Here is a 19413-nt window from a genome sequence, read left to right as displayed (position 1 = left end):
TCATACCGCTCAGGAAGAACACGCGTTCAGGTCTCCTAGAGATGAATGTACTTTGGTTTGAAAAGTGCAAATCATTCTCAGAACAGCAAAGGACCTTGTGAAGATGCTGGAGGAAACAGGTACAAAAGTATCTATATACAGAGTAAAACAAGTCCTATATCGACAACCTGAAGAAGCCACTGCTCCAAAATCACCATAAAAAAAAGCCAGACTACAGTTTGCAACTGCACACAGGGACAAAGATCGTACTTTTTGGAGAAATGTCCTCTGGTCTGATGAAACAAAAATAGAACTGTTTGGCCATAATGACCATCGTTATGTTTGGAGGAAAAAGGGGGAAGCTTGAAAGCCGAAGAACACCATCCCAACCAGGAAGCACAGGGGTGGCAGCATCATGTTGTGCGGGGTGCATTGCTGCAGGAGAGACTGGTGCACTTAACAAAATCGATGGCATCATGAGGCAGGAAAATTATATGGATATATTGAAGCAATATCTCAAGACATCAGTCAGGAAGTTAAAGCTTGGACGCAAATGGGTCTTCCAAATGGCCAATGACCCCAAGCATACTTTCAAAGTTGTGCCAAAATGGCTTAAGGACAACAAAGTCAAGGTATTGGAGTGGCCATCACAAAGCCCTGACCTCAATCCCATAGAAAATGTGTGGGCAGAACTGAAAAAGCATGTGGGAGCAAGGAGGCCTACAAACCTGACTCAGTTACACCAGCTCTGTCAGGAGGAATGGGCCAAAATTCACCCAACTTATTGTGGGACGCTTGTGGAGGCTACCCGAAACGTTGGACCCAAGATAAACAATTTAAAGGCAATGCTACCAAATACTAATTGAGTGTAAATCCTTCTCTCTATTATTATTCTGACATTTCACATTCTTAAAATAAAGTGGTGATCCTAACTGACCTAAGACAGGGAATTGTTACTTGGATTAAATGTCAGGAATTGTGAGTTTAAATGTATTTGGCTAAGGTGTATGTAAATTCCGACTTCAACTGTATACTGGGAGACACACACATACATACACCGGGACACACACACACACACACACACCGGTACACACACACACCAGGGTTGTCCGGCACTGGACTATGTGACCAGAAAGATTTTAATTGACCATTAATTTGATAAATTTACCGAACCCACATTCGTTGTGTGGGTAACCCATTAGGGCGTCCTCCGACGGTGCTCAGAATGACATTTAGATTATGGTAATTAATCGAATTAATCTGGGTTTATAAAAACACGTTTCACTCTAGCAGCAACGAGCCGAGGAGCTGCAGCAGCATCTCTAGCGCTGTTTCAGGTGATACTCTGCTCAAAATAGGGTCTCTCTGTATGTTATGCATGTGTGATAAATAAGATACATGAAGACTAATGAAAATACACAGTCGCCAATCTAATTCCACAAAATTATGCAAATGAACCTATAGACCAATAAGCAAGACAGTCAAATATATTTCCATCGACTGGTACTTCCATCAGTGAATAAAAATTACTATTTTGCAATGGTATTCTTTTTTCTCCCGGTCAATTTGGATGCCTGTTGACTAATAATACCTGCGGGGCGGGCGGGTTTAAGGTCATGAAATATTGTTTGGATGAAGGACAGGTGGGTGGCAGGCGGGTTGAATAAAAATAAAACAATTAAAAATCCATAAATGTATAAGTCTTGTGCAATTCATATAGGCTACATTGAGGTTTTTCTTTCATTGTTTTTATCTGGCATTAGTGTGTAGCCTAAGCATTAGGGCCTAACTGTAGCAGTGTAATTGCCAAACGCTGTTGGGAACTTGGGGTAGTTCGAAAATACAAAAAGACAATACAAGTAAGTTGTGTCTAGTAAAATGTTTATGCCGGGTGCCAGGACTCTCCATTTAGAGATATCAGTATCAATACCGCCTGTCAGTTGGGACATTATCACATTATCTTATCTTGCAAGTCTCCAAGTGCTGGCTCCTAGATGCATCTGTGAACACATACACAGTAACTTTTCTATTACCGATGGCAGTTAGGATAAGTGATATCTGACAAACAAACAGTTTGAACAGTTCAGACTAAACCTACCTAAATCTGGTCCCCCCGTTGACGACCGTTGGTGAGCGGGCAAGAGGTGAGACTGGAGGTAAGGTCTTTGCCAGCATGGCAGTGTAGATCAACTCCTGGCCCTTCATCAAAGATACTGGTTGGTAACACACAAACACAGAGCACTGATTGCATTATAAATGGTGGTTATGATTAGCATGGTGGAACTAACCTAATCAATGCATTCAACTTTCTTTTTCACTTCAGATATCATGATAGAATGGTAAACAGAGCGATCAGGCTGCTGCCACCTTGCTAGGTTATGAAGGTGAATTAGGACAAAACATGCAAGGGTCCCCATGCGTGTGTTCTCTACTGCATGTTGCATGTTCAGCTGCAAACTGCTTGTTTTTTTTCAATTTCTGTTTTGAAGCTCATTTTCTGCAATTCTCCATCATTTCACATGATGGGTGGAATAAAAAAAAATCAAGTCATAGACCGGATGTATTCATGACTCTTTAAAAAGTTAAATACACAAAAATTGGACCACTTGGTTTGAAGATACTTTGAAATTATTTGGGCATGAACTTTTGAGTATGGCAACTGCAGGACATTACATTGGTTTTTGGTTAGAAAATGCTAATATTAACGGTTGGTGGCAGTGGCTAACCCTAGGATGGATTGCAGTTGCTCCTTGTCCATAAGAAACAAACACTTAAATAAGTAATTAATTTGGGTGAACTATCCCTTTCAAATAGGACCGTCGAAAATCCTGATGTTTCCCAAATCCTGTGGTTTGAATATGTGATATTTAAGTTCTACAAACCACTTCACATTTAAGAGGAATGTAATGAATACCAATTTTCAGGTGGTTGAGACTGATTTGTAAAATCTTACCATCTCCTTACTCTACATAGGTAAGATCTTTTGCATGTATGCCTATCATTTCTGCCTAGCAGCTTGTGCACAATACTGAAATGTCTAAACTGGATGAGGCAAGGGGCATTTAAATATAGCCTATATTCAACATTATCCATCAATGTTTACAAAAAGCCCTCATTGCAATTTCTAAATCTATTTTTAAATAGATTATCAAAGACAAATAAAACAATAAAAGTATGAGTTAAGGGATTGTAAGTAAGCATTTCACTGTAAGGTCTACACCTGTTGTATTCGGCGCATGTGACAAATTAAATTTGATTTGATTAGTAGTGTTCTTGCAAACGAATTAGTATATATTTTAACCCATTGAAGGGGATGGGAATTGTTCTAATGGCTTACAGTACCAGTTAAAAGTTTGGACACACCTACTCATTCAAGGGTTTTTCTTTATTTGTACTATTTTCGACATCATATAATAATAGTGAAAACATCAAAACTATGAAATAACACATATGAAATCATGTAGTAACCAAAAAAAGTGTTAAACAAATCAAAATGTATTGTCAATGTAGCCAGCCTTTGCCTTGATGACAGCTTTGCACACTCTTGGCATTCTCTCAAACAGCTTCATGAGGTAATCACCTGGAATGCATTTCAATTAACAGGTGTGCCTTGTTAAAAGTTAATCTGTGGAATTTCTTTCCTTCTTAATGCGTTTTAGCCAATCAGTTGTGATGTGACAAGGTAGGGGTGGTATACAGAAGATAGCCCTATTTGGTAAATGACCAAGTCCATATTATGGCAAGAAATGCTCAAATAAGCAAAGAGAAACAACAGTCCATCATTACTTTAAGACATGAAGGTCAGTCAATACGGAAAACGTAAAGAACTTTGAAAGTTTCTTCAAGTGCAGTCGATAAAACCATCAAGTGCTATGGTGAAATTGGCACTCAAGAGGACCGCCACAGGAAAGGAAGACCCAGAGTTACCTCTGCTGCAGAGGATAAGTGAATGAGAGTTAACTGCACCTCAGAATGCAGCCCAAATAAATTATCCAAAGTTCAAGTAACAGACACATCTCAACATAAAATGTTCAGAGGAGACTGCATGAATCAGGCCTTCATGGTCAAATCGCTGTAAAGAAACCACTACTAAAGGACACCAATATGAAGAAGAGGTTTGATTGGGCCAAGAAACAAGAGCAATGGACATTAGACCCGTGGAAATCTGTCCTTTGGTCTGATGAGTCCAAATTTGAGATTTTTGGGATGAGTTGGACCTCAGAGTGAATGAAAAGCAGCCAACAAGTGCTCAGCATATGTGGCAACTCTTTCAAGACTGTTGGAAAATCATTCCTCATGAAGCTGGTTGAGAGAGTGCCAAGAATGTGCAAAGCTGTCAAGGCAAAGGGTGGCTATTTTGAAGAATCTAAAATATATTTTGATTTGTTTAACACTTTTGGTTACTACATGATTCCATAGTTTTGATGTCTTCACTATTATTCTACAAATAATACACAAATTGTAAAGATAAAGAAAAACCCTTGAATGAGTAGGTGTGCCCAAACTTTTGACTGGTATTGTACATCAGCTATTGTGAAAGACCAAATAAATTGAACAGATAATACAATCTCTTGAAGATATGACAAATCTGTGCTTACATCCAACCCAAATTATATTTTAATGCATTGTCCCCCACTAAAATCAGTTACACATTTGGGTAAAAAATCTGTTTGGGCAAAATCCTGTTCATAGTTAGACAAATAAGATCCTCCTACAGAAGTTCCTGCTGAATGCTGCCTTTTTGATGTTACAGCCTAATAAACCTAGTGCTAAATTGCCAATGACCAACTTAGGTGAATAATGTAGTTTATGGATCAGAGCTCATGCAAGTGGTGGATTAAATCACTAGTATCACATGCTGACAAAAGGAAGCATTCTGCGACAGGGACAGGAGTAACATCAAATAGTTTTATACAAAACAGCGCTACAAGTTGCCATGCTGCTTTTTTGAAAATATAGTTCATAAACTGTGTTCAACATAGAACAAACATTCCTGCCAAGTGTCATAACCCTCCTCCTGTGATGATCTCAAGGATCAGGTTACAGTGGGTCCGCTCTACAGCGCGGGAAGTCTGCTGTTTTATGGCGGTCATGCAATATGCTGCATCTGTGCTCTGTAGTGTTCGAGGTTGGAATGTGGAACACAGTTTACAGTGGTCCGTGGACACCTAAGGGACAGTCATGACGAAGTTGTTTCATTTGGTGACCTCATGAAAGACAGGAGACCCACATTACTGTATATCTCTGTTTGTGTACACTTTTCAATTATCAGATTTACATTTAGACGTTGGATAAAATGAATGAGTAAATATGAAACTAATTTGTGAAAAGATATAATGTGATGTTAACCTTTTAAACGAGAGTATGGATTTTCATATACAGTTTAACTAGTCAATGGGCACACCCCGTGAGCCAGACAGTATATCAGGGGTCATGGAACCCCACTTTTCTACTCCAGAGTATAAAACTACCCATGATGAAATTTACATTTCATGCCAAAGAGACACAGGGTAAGCCGGACGTCGCGAATGGTTAAGAAGACTAGAAAACATGCTACATGTTAAATGGTTAAGAACTACAACTCCATACGCCAGGAGACCAGACAGCATGTAGTGTTGGATACACGGCTCAACACTGATACTATCGATCAATACAGAATAAGAGCAAATCCTAGACGTAGAATTACTAGTTTGCAGCTGGAAATTACATAAGTCTTGTATGAGAATACAGACAACCGCGGAAGCATCTGTCCCATGCAATTACCATCTGTACGCCGGACGTATCCATTACAACAGACACTATACAGAGCCGCTGAGAGACTTCTGGGGAAGTTAACCAGAGACTCTCTGATGAACTGACTCTCCAGCAGACGGACCGGCGATTCCAACAGAGAAGACAAAGACATATGAGCGTAAATATATACTTTGCAATTATTTTTGAATGAGCGGCCGTTCATGTACAAAGGATTAGCATTTGAATGAATATAATAATCAGCTGTGTGTAGTGAATACATTTAGTCTTTCCCACTTTTTATCTGTCCCCACCCCTTTCCATTGTCTACCAAGCCCTCATACCGGTTTAGCCCACTAGGGACTAATCAATGCATTGTGTTAGTAGCCAACAACTATATTGTTTGTTTATGTATTTCTGTGATTTGATTAGTTAGTTAGGAAATAAATAATTAAGCCAATTTGTATATCGCTGATTCATGATTTAGGCTAGGGTTTGTGCAGATATCCAAGGGTATTCTCAGTAATGAGAACTGATGAGGTAATAATAATACCTTAATACAAGACTGTACTCGATAAGATATGAAAATACCTGAAGAGTCGATTTGGGAAATAGAGACTCTATAAACATTTTCCTGTGGTGCCCGACTTCCTAGTTAAAGTTTAAATGATTAGTTTAATCACGTAATAATAAAGAGAGAATTGATTTGATGAAATAACAGTCTTCACATTTAATGATAGTCAAAGACACGACACTTGTCTGCCATGGCTGCCGACTACACTCTAATTGTGAGGGGCATTTCTTTGCAAACGTGCATCCAATCACCTTGGTCCCGAACCCTTATTAAACCAATCACAAGCTTCAATCTGCCGTGATTCACAGTGCGGTGGCAGGAAACTTATGTATCACCCAGATGAAGCTACCGCAGTTACAATGCTTGTGAGGTTGAATTTCAGGTGCATGTGCTCAGATTTCAAAATATCTTGGGAGGCACAGTTGAAAAGTCAACGCACTGGATTAATTAGAAAATAAAAGCAGTACTTTTTTCAATGCGTGATAAATAAGAGGTGTGGCTTATGAGCGTGAGAAGAATTGCATGTCTCACACCCAATGTGTGAGAGTTGGCAGCACCGCCTCCGTCATCAGGGCAGTAACCCGGTCCAGGCTAATTCTACTGTAGGTCGTCACTACATACTACAGCCACAAAGTAATACAGGGCGCCTATTTCTACAATTAGCTTTTAAACCTTAATCCTAACCACACTACTAACCTTTAACCTTATGCCTAACCTTAATTTAAGACCAAAAAGCTCCTTTTTGTTTTCATGACTGTTTACGATATAGCCACTTTGTGGGTGTGGTAACTAGTGGAAACCCTAATTCTATTGCGTTACAGATGTAGACTGACTGTAGCTCCAGATTGTTATGGTTTGTTGCTTCTAAGTTCAGAGTATTAGTCAGACTCAAACATGATTTAACTGCCTCCATAGGTGCATCCATTATCTTGTTTTGCCCTAGGCAATACAGAATACACTTGTACTGTATAAGCTACAAACTAAATTGCAAATCCAACTTGTAGGCTAACATTAGCTATCTAATGGCGGCAGGCAGCTTAGTGGCTAGAGCCATCGGAAGGTAGCAAGATCAAATCCCCGAGCTGACAAGATCAAATCAAGATCAAATCCCCGAGCTGAAGGTAAAAATCGGTCATTCTGCCCCTGAACAAGGCAGTTAACCCACTGTTCGTAGGCTGTCATTGAAAATAAGAATTTGTTTTTAACTGACTTGCCTAGTTAAATAAAAGGTTAAAAAAATACAAATTTAGCCAACATTAGCTATCCTGTAGCTAGCTAGCCTACATCACTAGTATTATCCAATGATAATGTTACATAACCAGCAGTATCTGGACAATACACTTGTATGAGTTACGACCTAACTAAGTTGTAATGAGGTAGCTAGCACTAGCTACGCTAACATTACCTAAACTTTAGCTAGCCTGCCACACTAGGTAATGTTAGCTAGCCTGTAAATGGGATGATATTTTCATTTTGCACATCTTTTAGTTGCCTCATTAACTTATTTCTATATATTTTATATGAATTTCTAAACTTAAGTGTTGGTTTGAGTTTTTAAGTAATAGAAATTGAGCTGTTGACCTTGTCCTATATACATTGTGTAATACTGATGGTCCCTAACTAGCCCCATAGGGATATCAAATGTCTAACCAAATTGACCATGGGTAGTAATATCTGGTTGCATGCAGCTGCGCTCCGAATTGATGATTACTTCGGTGCTGCCAGCTGTAGGCAGGAATCAAACTCAACTCACAGAAAACTATTGCAGTACTCTTCATTCTGTGACATACATTTTTTTCCTACCATCTTGAAATGTTCAGTTACAGATGAGACTGACTTTATAATAATCAATAGTGTGGTTAGGGTTATTGGTTCTCCCTTTATTGCAACATTTTCACTATGTTTGAGTAGTGTCAAATGTACTCCCTAGTAAGGAATTAATTTTAAATATCCAATACAAATTGTGTGAGTATTTGATGTCTATCTGACATACTGTACGTTGTAACACATGGTTGCTGAATGTTTGGGAAAAATAGGATACAAATTTGTAATTTGAACCACTTCTGTAGAATGACCCAGATAACAATGTTTCAGCTAGCTTGCTAGCCTGCATTGGCTGTGTGTAGGTTTACTAGCATTAGCATAACATATAGCTTTGTCTAGGCTAGCTGCACAAAACCAATGGACCATGGAGGACTTCAGCTATACTGGATAACTGCCCCATGTCATCTTATACCTTCACTCCTTCTTTCCCCTTTCTCGTCAATCTCTCCTTTATTCTCTCTTTTGCATTCTCCTTCCACTACCATTTATTTTCCTACAATAGCCTTTCTGGCTATTGTTTGTTTATCTCTTATATTTTCTTTTCATTTATCCCTAGCCTTTACATGTCTCTCTTCTGTGCACATTTCTTGCTCCTCTCAATTACTATGTTGTGATTTATTGCAGAGTCAGTTAAAATTTCTGTGTACATGCCTCGAGGCAGGAAATTAGCCTACTAACTATTACTGTGGCACAATTTTAATACATTTTCTGGCTGCTGATCTGACGTGATTAATAACTTTTTTTTCTCTTTTCTTTCCTGCTTAATTGCATTCTCTCTGTTTGTCTTACTCTACAGCTCTCTCCCTCTCTCTATATATATAGCATTGGTCTGTCTCTTGATTGAGTAGCTCTAGATTTCTCTCACTCCAATATTGTACCCTGTCTTACCGTGTAGCGCTCCCTCTCTTTGGTTATTGCTTAATGGAATGGTCTTTGAACAGGGCACTTAAACCTCGCTCTAATACACATGGGTCATTCTAGCGAAACTGACATTTGACCCAAGCATTCTCAAGTGTCATTTTTCAAGAAATGTGCTCTTGGATCACTGAGATTAGGATCTGTACTTATCTATTTCATAATTATTATTATTTGATTAGACATTATGCATTGTACCACAAATACCAACACAAAAAAGGGTAATTTTACAAGTTTTCCATGTCCTAAAAAAATAATAAACAAATCCGTTTCTAATATATATTTTTACATGTTATTCAGGCCAAATAGTTAAATATTAGTTTCAACAGACCAGAGAATCTTGTTTCTCATGACCTGAGTCTTTCAGGTACCTTTTGGCAAACTCCAAGCAGGCTGTCATGTGCCTTTTACTGAGCAGTGGCTTCTGTCTGGCCACTTTATCATAAGGGTCTGATTGGTGGAGTGCTGTAGAGATGGTTGTCCTTCTGGAAGGTTCTCCCATCGCCACAGAGGAACTTGGAGCTCTGTCAGAATGACCATTGGGTTCTTGGTCAAGGCCCTTCTCTCCCAAATGCTTCATTTGGTCGGGTGGCCAGCTGTATAGGAAGAGTCTTGGCGGTTCCAAACTTCTTCCATTTAAGAATGGAGGAGGCCACTGTTCTTGGGGACCTTCAAAACTGCAGACATTTTTTGGTACCCTTCCCCAGATCTGTGCCTCGCCACAATCCTGTCTCGGAGCTCTACGGACAATTCCTTCGACCTCATGGCTTGGTTTTTGCTCTGACATGCACTGTCAACTGTGGGACCTTATTGAGACAGTTTTATGCCTTTCCAAATCAATTGAGTTTACTACAATAATCAAGTTGTAGGTACATCTCAAGGATGATCAATGGAAATAGGATGCACCTAAGCTCAATTTCAAGTCTCATAGCAAAGGGTCTAAATAAGGTATTTCTGTATACATTTGCAAAGATTTTGAGAAATGTTTGAATACTTTCCAAATGCACTGTATACCCTCTAATATATCAATGGCAAGCTTACATTCATAGCTAGCCATTCGACATTGCTGGAATGTTTAAGTCAACAGAACTTTGACCTCTAGCGTACATAAAGAATTACCTGTATAAATCGCTTAAAAAAGGAAACCCCGATACGTTAATCTGTTTGACAAGTGGTTCTGAAAGGTCATGAAATAAACGTTCAATTTATATATAATATAACCAACTTTGAAAGCACCAGCTAAAACTAGTGTTTAAAAATAGGCCATATGGTATTATTAACATTAGAATGGCAGTTACGTTTTTGGATTGTACCACATTTCACACACACAGCTAGAACAGGGTTTTAAAAAGATTTATAGATACAGGACCATCACATGATTCATGTACAGTTGAAGTCAGAAGTTTACATACACTTAGGTTGGAGTCATTAAAACTTGTTTTCAACCACTCCACAAATTTCTTGTTAACAAACTATAGTTTGGCAAGTCGGTTAGGACATCTACTTTGTGCATGACACAAATAATTTTCCCAACAAATATTTACAGACAGATTATTTCACTTAACATTTACTGTATCACAATTCCAGTGGGTCAGAAGTTTACATACACTAAGTTGACTGTACCTTTAAACAGCTTGGAAAATTACAGAAAATGATGTCATGGCTTTAGAAGCTTCTGACAGGCTAATTGCCATAATTTGAGTCAATTGGAGGTGTACCTGTGGATGTATTTTAAGGCCTACCTTCAAACTCAGTGCCTCTTTGCTTGGCATCATGGGAAAATCAAAAGAAATCAGCCAAGACCTCAGAAAAAAAATTGTAGACCTCCACAAGTCTGGTTCATCCTTGGAAGTAATTTCCAAATGCCTGAAGGTACCACGTTCATCTGTACAAACAATAGTACGCAAGCATAAACAACATGGGACCATGCAGCCATCATACCGCTCAGGAAGGAGACGTGTTCGGTCTCCTAGAGATTAATGTACTTTGGTGCGAAAAGTGCATATCAATCCCAGAACAACAGCAAAGGACCTTGTGAAGATGCTGGAGGAAACAGGTACAAAAGTATCTATATCCACAGTAAAACAAGTCCTATAATGACAACCTGAAAGACCGCTCAGCAAGGAAGAAGCCACTGCTCCAAAACCACCATAAAAAACCAGACTGCGGATTTGCAACTGCACATGGGGACAAAGATCGTACTTTTTGGAGAAATGTCCTCTTGTCTGATGAAACAAAAATAGAACTGTTTGGCAATATGACCATTGTTATGTTTGGAGAAAAAAGGGGGGGGGGCTTGCAAGCTGAAAAACACCATCCCAACCGTGAAGCACGGGGGTGGCAGCATCATGTTGTGGGAGTGCTTTGCTGCAGGAAGGACTGGTGCACTTCACAAACTAGATGGCATCATGAGGGAGAAAAATTCTGTGGATATATTGAAGCAATATCTCAAGACATCAGTCAGGAAGTTAAAGCTTGGTCGCAAATGGGTCTTTCAAATGGACAATGACCCCAAGCATACTACCAAAGTTGTGGCAAAATGGCTTAAGGACAACAAAGTCAAGGTATTGGAGTGGCCATCACAAAGACCTGACCTCAATCCCATAGAAAATGTGTGGGCAGAACTGAAAAAGCCTGTGCATGCAAGGAGGCCTACAGTTACAGTAGCTCTGTCAGGAGGAATGGGCAAAAATTCACCCAACTTATTGTGGGAAGCTTGTGGAAGGCTACCCGAAATGTTTGACCCAAGTTAAACAATTTAAAGGCAATGCTACCAAATACTAATTGAGTGCATGTAAACTTCTGACCCACTGGGAAAGTGAAAATAAAATAAAATGGTGATCCTTTACTGACCTAAGACAGGGGATTTTTACTATGATTAAATGTTAGGAATTGTGAAAAACTGAGTTTAAATGTATTTGGCTAAGGTGTATTTATGTAAACTTCTGACTTCAACTGTAACATAAGCCTTTTTCCAATATGGCCACCAAACAACTGTTGGGCTCCCGAGTGGCGCAGCGGTCTAAGGCACTGCATCCCAGTGCTAAAGGCGTCATTACAGAACCTGGTTCGATCCCGGGCTGTATCACAACCGGCTGTGATCGGGAGTCCCATAGGTGCGGCGTACAATTGGCCCAGCCGTCCTGGTTAGGGTTGCGCCGGCGTAGGCTGTCATTGTAAATAAGAATTTATTCTGAAATGACTTGCCTAGTGTAATAAAAATAAATAAAAACTTAGGGTCTTAGATAAATTTCTTATTACCATACCTGTATGAAATATAATTTTTGTATACCCAATATCGTAATAGTGATGTAGAATACACAACCAAATGAGCCAGCTGTGCAGATATAAAGATTAGTCACAGAATTGTAAGAATGGGCCCAAAAAGCTGTCTGAATCACTGATTTCTGCAGGTGGCAATCAAATAATTGCAATATTTAATCTCCAAACAAGTCAAATGGATATGTACAAGTGAATAGTCATGGATGTGAGCTGACTAAATTATATACTGGTTTCTGGTTGATCAGCTCAGATAAGATCTTTTTGTACAAAACCATCTAATACAAACGCGGAGGCTTTGTTCCCCGGTGGGGAAAGGAAAAGAAAAGGAGATAAGTCGCTCTGGATAAGAGCGTCTGTCTTATGACTCAAATGTAAATGTTAAATGAGATAAGGAGGAGGGGTGGACAAGAAGGAGAAGAAGGGATCTTTATTGTAAAAGTGCCAGATCCATGGCGAGGATCTAGGGAGGGTAGAGGGAGTGGAACCACTGTCACATCTCATCAACACTACAAAAGGTGGAATTTAAAAAAAATACTTTCATGATATTGCTTTTCTCCTTCTCTTTCTTCTCTATAGCTAGAAGGCAGTCATGTTCAATATGTTGAGCAACATTAGAGGAGGGAGGGGTGGTAATGTAAAGCTTTATGTGGTGCAGCCACAATCTGCTCATGGTGGGAAGTCTGCGGCTTAAGCAACAGCTATCTTTATAATAACGGTCTCATGTAAACAGGGGCTTGATTCAATTGAAAATCATAGAACAAAGACCTAGCTACTACTAGGGTTGCACATTTTGGGGAATGTTCAGAGGTGGAAACTTTCCGCGGGAATTAACGGGAATATATAAGAATTAACGGAAATATATGCAAACTAATATTAATACCATTTAAATAGGTGTTTTTTGCATTGGCTATATTTATTTATTTATGGAGACAGAAACATACACCTTTGCCTTATCATAAGTAGACAATTGCAAATTATTAAATCCTTCCAATAAAAATGTTTTAATAACTACACTGCTCAAAAAAATAAAGGGTACACTAAAATAGATTCCTAGATCTGAATGTATGAAATATTCTTATGAAATACTTTTTTCTTTACATAGTTGAATGTGCTGAAAACAAAATCAAACAAAAATTATCAATGGAAATCAAAATTTATCAACCCATGGAGGTCTGGATTTGGAGTCACACTCAAAATTAAATTGGAAAACCACACTACAGGCTGATCCAACTTTGATGTAATGTCCTTAAAACAAGTCAAAATGAGGCTCAGTAGTGTGTGTGGCCTCCACGTGCCTGTATGACCTCCCTACAACGCCTGGGCATGCTCCTGATGAGGTGGCGGATGGTCTCCTGAGGGATCTCCTCCCAGACCTGGACTAAAGCATCCGCCAACTCCTGGACAGTCTGTGGTGCAACGTGGCATTGGTGGATGGAGCGAGACATGATGTCCCAGATGTGCTCAATTGGATTCAGGTCTGGGGAACGGGCGGGCCAGTCCATAGCATCAATGCCTTCCTCTTGCAGGAACTGCTGACACACTCCAGCCACGTGAGGTCTAGCATTGTCTTGCATTAGGAGGAACCCAGGGCCAACCGCACTAGCATATGGTCTCACAAGGGGTCTGAGGATCTCATCTCGGTACCGAATGGCAGTCAGGCTACCTCTGGCGAGCACATGGAGGGCTGTGCGTCCCCCCAAAGAAATGCCACCCCACACCATGACTGACCCACCGCCAAACCGGTCATGCTGTAAGATGTAGCAGGCAGCAGAACGTTCTCCACGGCATCTCCAGACTCTGTCACGTCTGTCACATGTGCTCAGTGTGTACCTGCTTTCATCTGTGAAGAGCACAGGGCGCCAGTGGTGAATTTGCCAATCTTGGTGTTCTCTGGCAATGCCAAACATCCTGCACGGTGTTGGGCTGTAAGCACAACCCCCACCTGTGGACGTCGGGCCCTCATACCACCCTCATGGAGTCTGTTTCTGACCATTTGAGCAGACACATGCACATTTGTGGCCTGCTGGAGGTAATTTTGCAGGGCTCTGGTAGTGCTCCTCCTTGCACAAAGGCGGAGGTAGCGGTCCTGCTGCTGGGTTGTTGCCCTCCTACGGCCTCCTCCACGTCTCCTGAAATACTGGCCTGTCTCCTGGTAGTGCCTCCATGCTCTGGACACTACGCTGACAGACACAGCAAACCTTCTTGCCACAGCTCACATTGATGTGCCATCCTGGATGAGCTGCACTACCTGAGCCACTTGTGTGGGTTGTAGACTCCGTCTCATGCTACCACTAGAGTGAAAGCACCGCCAGCATTCAAAAGTGACCAAAACATCAGCCAGGAAGCATAGGAACTGAGAAGTGGTCTTTGGTCATCACCTGCAGAACCACTCCTTTTTTAAGGGTGTCTTGCTAATTGCCTATAATTTCCACCTGTTGTCTATTCCATTTGCACAACAGCATGTGAAATGTATTGTCAATCAGTGTTGCTTCCTAAGTGGACAGTTTGATTTCACAGAAGTGTGATTGACTTGGAGTTACATTGTGTTGTTTAAGTGTTCCCTTTACTTTTTTGAGCAGTGTATTTAGTTACAAATTGAACTTTAATTAAATGAGTTGATTTCACTGAACAACAAAAGGGAATACTGAATGATCCATCGCATCTCCCCAAAAAATGTCAACATACATCTGTAAAATGATAGACTAGAAACTAAAGCTTTTGGTTGTCTTCCTCTCAGGCTTCCATGTCTTCTCCCTGTACCTCCTCAATGTCCACCTCTTGAACATCAGACTGAGGCCTCATCGTCACTGTCACTTTCAAACCTTGTTGAGGATGGCTCGTTGTCAGACTCAAAACCCCTCAAATTTGCCCAGATGGCAACCAATATTTCAAACTTGTATTGGTCGGCCTGTTGCATGCTTTGGTGTGGGTGTTCCCAAACAAGGACCAGTTGCGCTCTGAGGTGGCTGATAATGGTGGGATTTGGAGGTTGATGGAGGCAACAGGGGAAAGAGCCTCAGATCCACAAAGTTCCTTCCACCAAGTGGCTGATGAGATATGTTGGCACGACTGCCATATTACATCTCCATCCCAAAGCCCATGTTTGGAAGTGTACTTAGCCAGACTGCCAAGAACCTTGCCCTTATCCAGGCCAAGGTGGCGAGACATGGTAGTGATGACACTATAGGACTTGTTGATCTCTGCACCAGACAGGATGCTCTTGCCAACATACTTGGGGTCTACCACGCTGCGGCATGTATGGGCTTTAGGCAGAAGTCTTCACGCTTTTTGATGTATTTCAGAACTGCAGTTTCCTCTGATTGGAGCAACAGTGAAGTGGGCAGGGCAGTACAGATGTATTCTCTTACATCTGCAACCAGAGTCTGAACATCAGACAGGATGGAATTGTCTCCCTCAGTCTGTGCAATGACCACTGCTATAGGTTCAGGAGTTTCAGGCTGCGTACCATTCTCTCCCAAAATGCATCATCCAGGAGGATCCTCTTGATGGGGCTGTCCATATCGGCAGACTGTGATATGGCCATTTCTTGGGGACTCCTATCCCTCCAGGAGACTGTCAAACATGATGACAACACCACCCAATGGGAGTTGCTGGGCAGCTTCAATGTGGTGATCTTATTCTTCTCACTTTGCTTGGTGAGGTAGACTGCTGCAATAACTTGATGACCCTTCACATACCTAACCATTTCCTTGGCTCTCTTGTAGAGTGAATCAATTGGTTTCAATGCCAATGCATGAGCAGCACAGCCAACGGGTGTGATGTGAGGGTAGAACTCCTCCACTTTAGACCAGAAGTCTTAATGTTCACAGCATTGTCCGTCACCAGTGCAAATACCTTATGTGGTCCAAAGTCATTGAATGTCACTGCCTTCAGCTCATCTACAAATTAGAGACCGGTGTGTCTGTTGTCCCTGGTGTCTGTGCTCTTGTAGAATACTGGTTGAGGGGTGGAGATGTAGTTAATTATTCATTGCCCACGAACAATTGACCACCCATCAGAGATGATTGCAATACAAGCTGCTTTTTCTGTGATTTGCTTGACCTTCACTTGAACTCTGTTGAACTCTGCATCCAGCAAATGAGTAGATAAAGCATGTCTGGTTGGAGGGGTGTATGTTAGGTGAAGAACATTCAGAAATCTCTTCCAATACACATTGCCTGTGAGCATCAGAGGTGAACCAGTTGCATACACAGCTTGAGCAAGACATTCATCAGCATTTCTCTGACTACGTTCCTCCATTGTGTCGAAAAAACTTCTGATTCCAGGAGGACCATGAGCTGTTGTTATTGATAAGGCGTCTGATTCACCTCAAATAGAAGTAGATGGAATTTTGTCAGAGGTTGCTTGTTGTGAGCGCTGAGGGAACTTTACGCACTTGGCCAAATGATTCTGAATCTAGTTAACAAAAAAAATCATGTCATATAAAATATATTCACTCCAAAATAAATGTTTTAAAATGAAACATGTACGGAAACAGGGATTGTAATCAAAACTTACCAGAAAGCATGTTGCTCAGACAGTTTAGTAGTGTGGGCTCAATAGGATCTCATTAGTATGCAAGATCTTGAGAATCAGCTATACATGTGATGGAAGAATGCACTATACATGCAGAGGTTTGCCACAAGACCTAGAATTGCCTTATGTGTATCCCACAAAAAAAGGTTCACTGTTATAAGCTAACTTTTTGAGCAAAATTCTCCAAATTCCAGGGCTTAACTTCCCATGGAAAATTTCCAGATTTTTACCAGAAAGTTTCTGACCCTTTGCAACCCTAGCTACTACTACCAGGTGCTTCTGCTGCCTCTACTCTGGAACAGGAGCAATGACTCCCAGGCAGCTGCCCTGGCCAATGGGTTGGCTTGGTGGCTAGTCAGTCCACTCAGCCTGCATGCCTGGCAGCTTTTATAAATGGGGCATGCCCAAAACCCCTGCCTGGCTGCGTCACCACCCAAACACACAACGCAGGGAATCCTCTTCCCCTAGCTGGGGTGGCAGGTAGCCTGCCTAGTGGTTAGAATGTTGGGCCAGTAATTGAAAGGTTGCTGGATCGAATCCCTGAGCTGACAAGGTAAAAATGTTGTCCTGCCTGTTGGCCTACCTGGGAACAGTGGGTTGTCATTGTAAATAAGAATTTGTTTTTAACGGACTTGCCTAGTTAAATAAAGGTTACATGAAAAAAAAAAATTAAGCTGCAACCGGAGTGTCTGTGTCTGTCTCTGAGTGTGAGTGTGAGTGTGAGTGAGAGAGAGAGAATGTGACAAAGCACTCAGGTAAGAGTAGGAGCACAATGCGAGAGTGCCACACACACACCTTTGCAGTGAGGCTGACAATTTGCATTCACAGTACGCCATCAAACATTAGAACATTCCATATACACCAACAAGAGATAGAGATCAATGGTGCTGCTGAGAAGGGAAATAAAACCTCTCACTCCCCCCCCCCTTTCGTGAAAACAGAAGCTTGACTGTTGAACGTGCTGTGAATCACAAAAGATACGATTGTTACTGTAATGAATGCTAATATACTGTTTTTACTATAATGAATGCTTCAGAAAGACCAGTGTTAAACCAGCAATACAGAACATACAGATGGATCTGCATCCCAAATGGCACCCTATTCCCTTTATAGTGCACAACTTTTGATCAAGGCCCATAGAGCACTATAGTAGTGCACTATATAGGAAATTGGGTGCCATTTGGGATGCAGACAGTGTCTATAGTAGACACCTATATTGTTCTCCAGGGGGAGGTGACTGGGAGAGGAAGGGCAGAGGTTGTGTGGTGGAGGGTCTCTGGTTTCCTTATAGACATAATCTTGCATGACCGCGAACAATGTTCTTCAAAAGGCGAGGCAGCACTGGCCTTTTATAGGGCCCCTGAAAACCGTGCCCCCCTACACAATCAATGGACATGAAAGACCCTGAGTGTACACGGTGATTGCAAAGGCAATATTGGCAGGAATATGGGGATAGGTTTGTGGGAGGAAGCAGAAAGCACACCAAACCTCGGAGCTAACCTTGCATGTTTGAAAACACTAACGTTGAATTTATGTTTGGAAAATCTTGCTCTCTCTCAGGTCTCGGAAATAACACAACCACAACATACAGTCAAACTTTACCCATACACACCTCTAACACCCAACCCCCCCAGTCCAGTTGTAAAGTGTTAACATGTGAGCCTAACTATGTCTAAGATTCTCTACTTCACTTTGTCGGTCTTCCACATCTCATCCGCACAGATAGGCAGAGGTGTAATGTGTGTGTGTGTGTGTGTGTGTGTGTTTGTAGGGGAGTAATCAACAACTTGTTGTGTTTGTTAATTAAGGTTGAGGCATTCCAAATGGGTTAAAGTTGAAGCCCCAGACTACAGGCAGATATCACGCCTCCCGCTGTCAGTGTGTCGGCACGGTAACAAGCTGCAATCAGTGGGTCATCCTTACAGAGAACAGACAATATATTAATTCTCAGTAATAAATACTGGTAGAAATTAAGGACAGGTTAGTAGACAGGACTCTTTTAGCAATTACATTTACTTATCATACTTGAGTATCAAAAGTAAAAGCATACATCATTTCAAATTCCTTATATTAAGCAAACCATATGGCCGATTTTCTTCATTTACTGATAGCCAGGGGGACACTCCAACACTCAGACATAATGTACTAACCAAGCATGTGTGTTTAGTGAGACCACCAGATCAGAATCAGTAGGATGACCAGGCATGTTCTCCTGATAAGTGTGTAAATTGGACCATTCCTGTCCTGCTAAGCATTCAAAATGTAACAAGTACTTTTTGGGTGTCAGGGAAAATGTACGGAGTAAAAAATACATCATTTTCTTTCGGAATGGAATGAAGTAAAAGTAGTCAAAAATATAAATTGTGAAATAAAGTACAGATACCCCAAAAAACTACTTAAGTAGTAATTTAAAGTATTTTTACATCACTGATCTTTATCAATCAATCCAACTTTATTATAAAGCGGAGACATTACTAGGGGAATTTACGAATGGTAAAAAAGCGTGACTGGTCGCATTGGTTATTGTTTTTGTAATTTTTATGAAAAGGAGACTAAATCCGCTGGGCCAATTG

At 40.9% G+C, this 19413-nt stretch overlaps 1 protein-coding gene across 2 annotated transcripts in view; it reads right to left on the bottom strand.

The window, feature by feature from the left end:
* The window catches only part of LOC112252251 (thyroid hormone receptor alpha-like), a 95460-nt gene that overhangs the window by 23091 nt on the left and 52956 nt on the right, over positions 1 to 19413 (bottom strand). The window contains exon 3 of one of the 2 annotated variants that reach the window (XM_042322213.1): positions 2078 to 2192. The exons of the other annotated variant lie outside the window; for it this stretch is intronic. The gene's annotated coding sequence lies outside the window, so the exon portion shown is untranslated. The remainder of the gene's footprint in view (positions 1 to 2077; positions 2193 to 19413) is intronic. 2 annotated transcript variants of the gene reach the window in all.

The sequence above is a fragment of the Oncorhynchus tshawytscha genome, linkage group LG01 (assembly GCF_018296145.1).
Source record: "Oncorhynchus tshawytscha isolate Ot180627B linkage group LG01, Otsh_v2.0, whole genome shotgun sequence".
NCBI classification, from domain to species: Eukaryota; Metazoa; Chordata; class Actinopteri; order Salmoniformes; family Salmonidae; genus Oncorhynchus; species Oncorhynchus tshawytscha.
The sequence above is the reverse complement of the archived record's forward strand: the minus strand, read 5'-3'. Positions and strand labels throughout refer to the sequence as shown.